This window comes from Gossypium hirsutum, chromosome A06 (assembly GCF_007990345.1).
Source record: "Gossypium hirsutum isolate 1008001.06 chromosome A06, Gossypium_hirsutum_v2.1, whole genome shotgun sequence".
In the NCBI taxonomy this organism is placed as follows: domain Eukaryota; kingdom Viridiplantae; phylum Streptophyta; class Magnoliopsida; order Malvales; family Malvaceae; genus Gossypium; species Gossypium hirsutum.
Genome location: NC_053429.1, coordinates 11,774,004 through 11,779,986, shown reverse-complemented (window position 1 = coordinate 11,779,986; position 5,983 = coordinate 11,774,004).

Here is a 5,983-nt window from a genome sequence, read left to right as displayed (position 1 = left end):
TGTTTATTCAAGCTTTGTCACCAACATGGCGTCTTGTCAATCAACGCGTTTGACAACAAAAATCCAAAGAGAAAGTCTAAACTTAGACTATTTCTTCCCAAATTTCCAACCTTTAAATTTGGAGTGTTCTAAACAATTGTCCTGCTTCAGGCTCCTATATTATTTAGAAACTTTTCAGAGTAATATGCAAAACTTCCTTCGTGAAAGTTTTATTAGTCCATTAATCATTATTCCAATGCAACATGCTTGCAAAAGATCATAACGATAGATAAAATAGAATTGATTTGAGAGCATAGCTCAAAATGGATAAACTATCAAGGATAGCAAGAATAAAAGGGGAATTAATTGGGAACACGTATCTTGAAAAAGAATGAAGTATTCCAAGAGAAAAAAAGTATGAGGACAAGATGCCCCAGATATCGTAGCTTGAACTTCTCTGTACCAACTCTTTGAAAGACCATTCTGTGTTTGACATGTGTTTAGAAGATCTACAAGACTTTGTCGATGCCCCAAGATGCTACCTACCCTTTCCTGTTGAATCAGGTATAGCAAGATCATTACATGCCCCGATTTGATCAAAATTTGAGATGCTCTGATCGCCTCATGCCCCAATTTGATCCAAAATTTGAGTCGCCCCTTTTTTAGGGTTTTCAACTCAAGCCCCTTTGGTCTCAAGGCGCCCTTTGCGGGTTTTCACCTTGGCCTCTCCTCATTTTTCTTTTCTTCTTTTTCATTAATTCTCTTTTTTTTAAGTGAAGTATTTGTTCCTTGAATTAAAATTCTCAAGATTAGGCAAGTTCTTGCCATCTATCTTGGTCAATACCTACACTTTCCCAGATAAAGCCTTCCACATAAGGTCCTTCTGGCTTGACATCCACTTTCTTCTGAAGTCCCCTTTGTATGGGAAGGATCTTCTTTGATATCGGGTCCCCCTTGTGGAATTCTCTAGAGCAAACCTTGTTTTGGTGAACTCATACCATTTGCTTTTGGTATATTTGACCATGATAGATATTTTGAACATTCCTCTCCAACCAGGATTGGATCCAAAAACTCAAAGAGAAGGAAATCTCGACCTCAATAGGTGAAACCGCAATAAGCCCAAAAAGAGGGCGTTGCCCTGAGAGAGTTTTTTTGGCGATATGGTGTTAATCTTGAACAGACTGCAAACTTCTTATACTTTGCTCTTGTTCAAATTTAGTGCATTGTCAAGTATGATTCTTTTTGACTTTTTGTGATTTTTCAAAAAATTTGCTGTCGACTTCGTGACATTGGCATATGAAGCAGCTTCTTCCCGTGAAGATAAATTGATGACCACCAGACCTTTTTTTTTGGCGAGATCGACCTAGTAACCTTCATACCTCACATGGACTCCATTGATTTTTCGTAAGGTGGAATCTGTTTTCACCTTGTTCTACCCTCCTCAATAAGTACGGAGATAGGCCACAATCTATGTCACCTTCGAAGTCATGAGATTTCTCTAAACACATGTCTCGCTCAAAAGGAGATTCTGAGTCTGTAGCAGTGTCATTCATGTCGTTGATATTTAGGGACCTGTTGTTGGTGCAAAAGAATATACAAAGAATGTATGAATTTAAGAATAATTATCTGTACAGTATAATTATGAATGAATGAATGATTTTGGAGAAAGAATGAAAGATTAAAAATAATTATTCATAAAGAATGAAAGAATATTAGCTCAAAAATGATCGCAAAGATGCATTTCATTAAAATAACGACGTTCAGACATGAGCCTATTTCACAAAAAATTCATATTGCTTCAGGCTAAAAGCAACAAGTTTGTTCTGAATATTACTCTAAGTAGGCTCTAAATACTACAGAGACTTCTTTTACAGTCTGATTTATTTAGAACACTTCCAAGTTTATGAGGGCAGACATCTAACAAAGTTCCCTCTTCAGTTGTGTCTTCATGCATGTCATTGATGTGAACACTTCCCAATATCTCTTCATACATCGTATTCGCCTTATTGTCAATCATGATTGGGTAGCAGATTTTTTGCAGTAGATGAGTCACCCAACTTGACAATACCCATGTTGATGAGTTTTTCAACTAGTTTCTTGAAGGTGATGCAATTCTCTATTGAGTGCCCCGTAATTCCTGCGTGGTAGTCACAGTGTGTGTTCGCATTATACCACTTTGGATATGGAGGTTGTGGGGGTTTTGAGTAGGAAGGGGAAACAACATGCGCATCGAATAAATTTTGATACAACTCTTCATACGACATTGGAATTGGTGTGAACTGAAGGTTCTCAGTACCTGGTTTCACTCCAGGTTCTTGTCTCAATGAGCCTTGTTGGTTAGCGACCATTTTTCTTGGCTGATTCACCGTAATTGGTTTTGAATAACCCTTGCTATATGTACTCGTGTTGTTCACCTCATTGTCTTTGTGCTTTGGGGTTGATCTCTTGATGCCTTCTTCCGCACCTATCTTCCCACTTCTTATTGCATTTTCAATCATTTCACCAGACATCACTACATCTGAGAAGCTCACGGTAGCACTTCCTAACATGTGGTTAATGAACGGTGATTTCAGAGTGTTGATGAAAAGCATCGTGGTTTCTTTCTCTAAAAGAGGCGGCTGGACCTGTGTCGCGACCTCTCTCCATCTTTGGGCATATTGCCTAAATCTCTCACTTTGCTTCTTTTCCATGTTCTGCAATGCGATTCTATCGGGTGTCATATCTGTCACATGACTGTATTGCTTCATAAAAGCTTGCGCCAAGTCTTTCCATGAATGGATGTTGACGCGGCTTAACTGGTTGTACCACTTAGCTGCAGACCCGATCAGACTGTCCTGGAAGCAGTGGATCAACAGTTGATCATTATTGATGTATCCCGTCATTCTTCGACAGAACATAGTTATATGAGCTTCAGGACAACTAGTCCCGTTGTACTTTTCAAACTCCGGCATTTTGAATTTGGGAGGGAGTACTAGATCAGGTACCAAACTCAAGTCCTTGGCGTCGACTCCACAATGGTAGTCGGTGTTCTCCATGGCTCTAAATTTCTCCTCTAGCCATCTACATCGGTCCTCAAGTTGTTTTGACAAGTCCGTTTTCGCTTTCTCCATCTCTGCCATGTTATCGAGATCAGGAAACACGGGGTTGGTAGGATTATCACCGGGATTAGAACCCGAGCCTGTTGGAAAGTTCATCAATGCTGGGGCACCGACCTGGTATTGGGATCTAATGGTAACAGGTGCCCTCTGCGGGTACACCTCTGGTTGCGCTTGGATGTTAGTTGGGGTGAAACCTGGAGGATAGACAGGGTCATCGTGATCATCCCCAGCATCAATTAAAGGGCCTTTTCCTTTGTCATTCCTTCCAGTCAATAACTGCTTTACTTGGTTCATCACAGTGTTCTGGGATTCTAACATGTCTTGCTGGATTTTTTCCAGTCGTTCGTGCATCTGATCTTGCATCTCTCGTTGCAACTGTTCCAATCTTTCCAACCTTTGATCCATTGCTTTCGTTTGGCGACGAGTACAGTAGTGATATTTGATTAGATTTTTGGTGGTTTCCAGGGTAACTGAAATAATTTTACCTAGTTAGGGTCACTTCGTGAAAGTCTAATGCATATGATGCAATGTAATGCAAATGCATGAAATGAATGCCAAAAGAAACGTTGATTCTTGGTTCAATTCTATTAGAACAACTGGAATAGAAAACAAATCTATTTACATAAAGCAGATATATATACGGCTTTGCCGTCATAGGCGGGGACATTCGATCCTCTTCTTCATTCGAGCGTTAAGATAAATCTCCCGAACTCTTCAAAAGGGATATCCCTTCTATCTCTTTTTCTTCATCTGGGCCGCGACTCGTTACTCACTCATCCTTGTGATGCTCGTTGGCTTCTCTTTAAAAAGTTTAGCGGTTCTCGAATAATCTTTGTCATCTTGAGTCTTCAGACAAACGAGGCAAAGTTGTATAGTCCTCTACTGAACTATCATCCTTCTTTGGTTATATCTTCTCGGACCGTATTAGGACAACCGTATCGTCATCCACTTTATCAAGAAACCCATTTTCTTATGACGAGATCTCTATTTAGCAATTGAACGTGAATCAACACCTCTTTTTATGATGAAAATGCAATGCAATCATAATAAAAAGAAAACATGTTAATACAAAGCAAAAGCAAGCAAGAATAAATAGAACACCTATTTGGGTGAATACTAGGGGTTCGAAGTGGTTCTACCTAGGGTGGGCTCCTAAGGTTCACTACATGGGGTTTGGTTCTAAAGTAAGGGTACCTGAACCAGCAGATTCCTCGATCCTCACCCGTTATAGGCTCATATGGACCGAGTTCAGTTCAGGGGAATACATTTCCCTATGGCCATGCGGAGATGAAAATCTCACGAAGACATAGGTACGGATGTATCCCGGAAGCGATTCACTATCCCATGCGGAGGTGAAAACCTCACGAAGGCGTAGTTTCTCACTCCCACTTAAAAGGGTATGACCAGCGGTCATGCAATGCAATGTGCAGAGGTATAAAATAAAATACAGAACACGATAAAAAATATAACTCAAAACAAAAGAGATGCAATGAGAGGATCGTAAATTTAAATCGAATTTTCCACTTTCAACAATAAGACAAGAAATAATCAACACGTGGCTTGACTCTCTTATTGTCCCCAGTGGAGTCGCCAAGCTGTTGACACCATTTTTTGGATAAAACGAGGTCGACTTGGATTTTGAAAATAAAACGAAAAATGGGAGTCGCCACCAATCTTTTTTTGATGAGGTGTGATCGGGTCACCTCGTAAAACGGTTGTTTTTAATAAACGATTTAGATTTTATTAAAAAAACGATTTTTGTCTACGAAATTCAGAAAAATGGGTTCGGGAGTCGGTTACGCACGAGGAAGGATTAGCACCCTCGATACGCCCAAAATTGGTACCTAGTTGATTAATCAGTGTCTTAGTGTCGAAAATTGAAAATTTGAAGAGTTTTAAAAATGCGATCCTTAAAAAAAAAACTCTGATAACGTGAGTTGAAATATAAGATTCTCTTGTTCCGAAGGAATATCACATCCAGCACGTTAGGACACGATACTCTAAACTATCGAAACCAAGATCACCTTATAGTTTAATGAAACCATACTTTGAAGCTTTAAGAGGATATTTGGCTATTTAATCGAACGAGGAATCGAAACCCAGCACGTTAGGGCACGTTTCTCGATTTTCCAAACGCGAAATATTGCCTCATTTAGAAAAATTTTCCTTTTTTACGAATTCGGGTAAAAATTGATGTGACGGAATAACAATTGCGATAATGCGAGTAAAAATAATACGAGCGAAGATAACAAAATAAATATATAAAAAATCAATTATATACAATAACAAGTAAATAAACAAAATAAAAAAAACTAAAACATTTTTAAAAAAAATAATAATGGACACATAAATAAATAAATAAACATAAAGTAAAACAATAATAATAATAAAGAAATGAATAAAATTATAAAAGTTTTAAAAATGTATGTATGAATTTTAAAAGATTTAAAATACAAAAAAGAACTATGTAGGTATATATATAATGAAAATATGTATGTCTATACGTATATATATATGTGTATGTATAAGAATTATAAAACATGAAAACATAATTACATATATATAAATAACATGCGCATGTATGTATATATATTTCATAAAGACAAAAAAATATAAATATGTATATTATAAAAATAAAATAACGTAAGTATGTACATACATTTATAAGTATATGAATTAAAATATGTAAATATATAAGTATATATATGCCTGTAGAAAATATGAAATATAAAAAATATATACTTAAAATAAATAAAGAATATGTACATGTATATATAAAATATAATAAAATATTAGAATAAAAATGAAATAAAAATATTAAATATGAAAATATATATATATGTATACGCGTACATAATAAAAATATATACTAATACATAATAATAATAATAGTAATACTAATAATA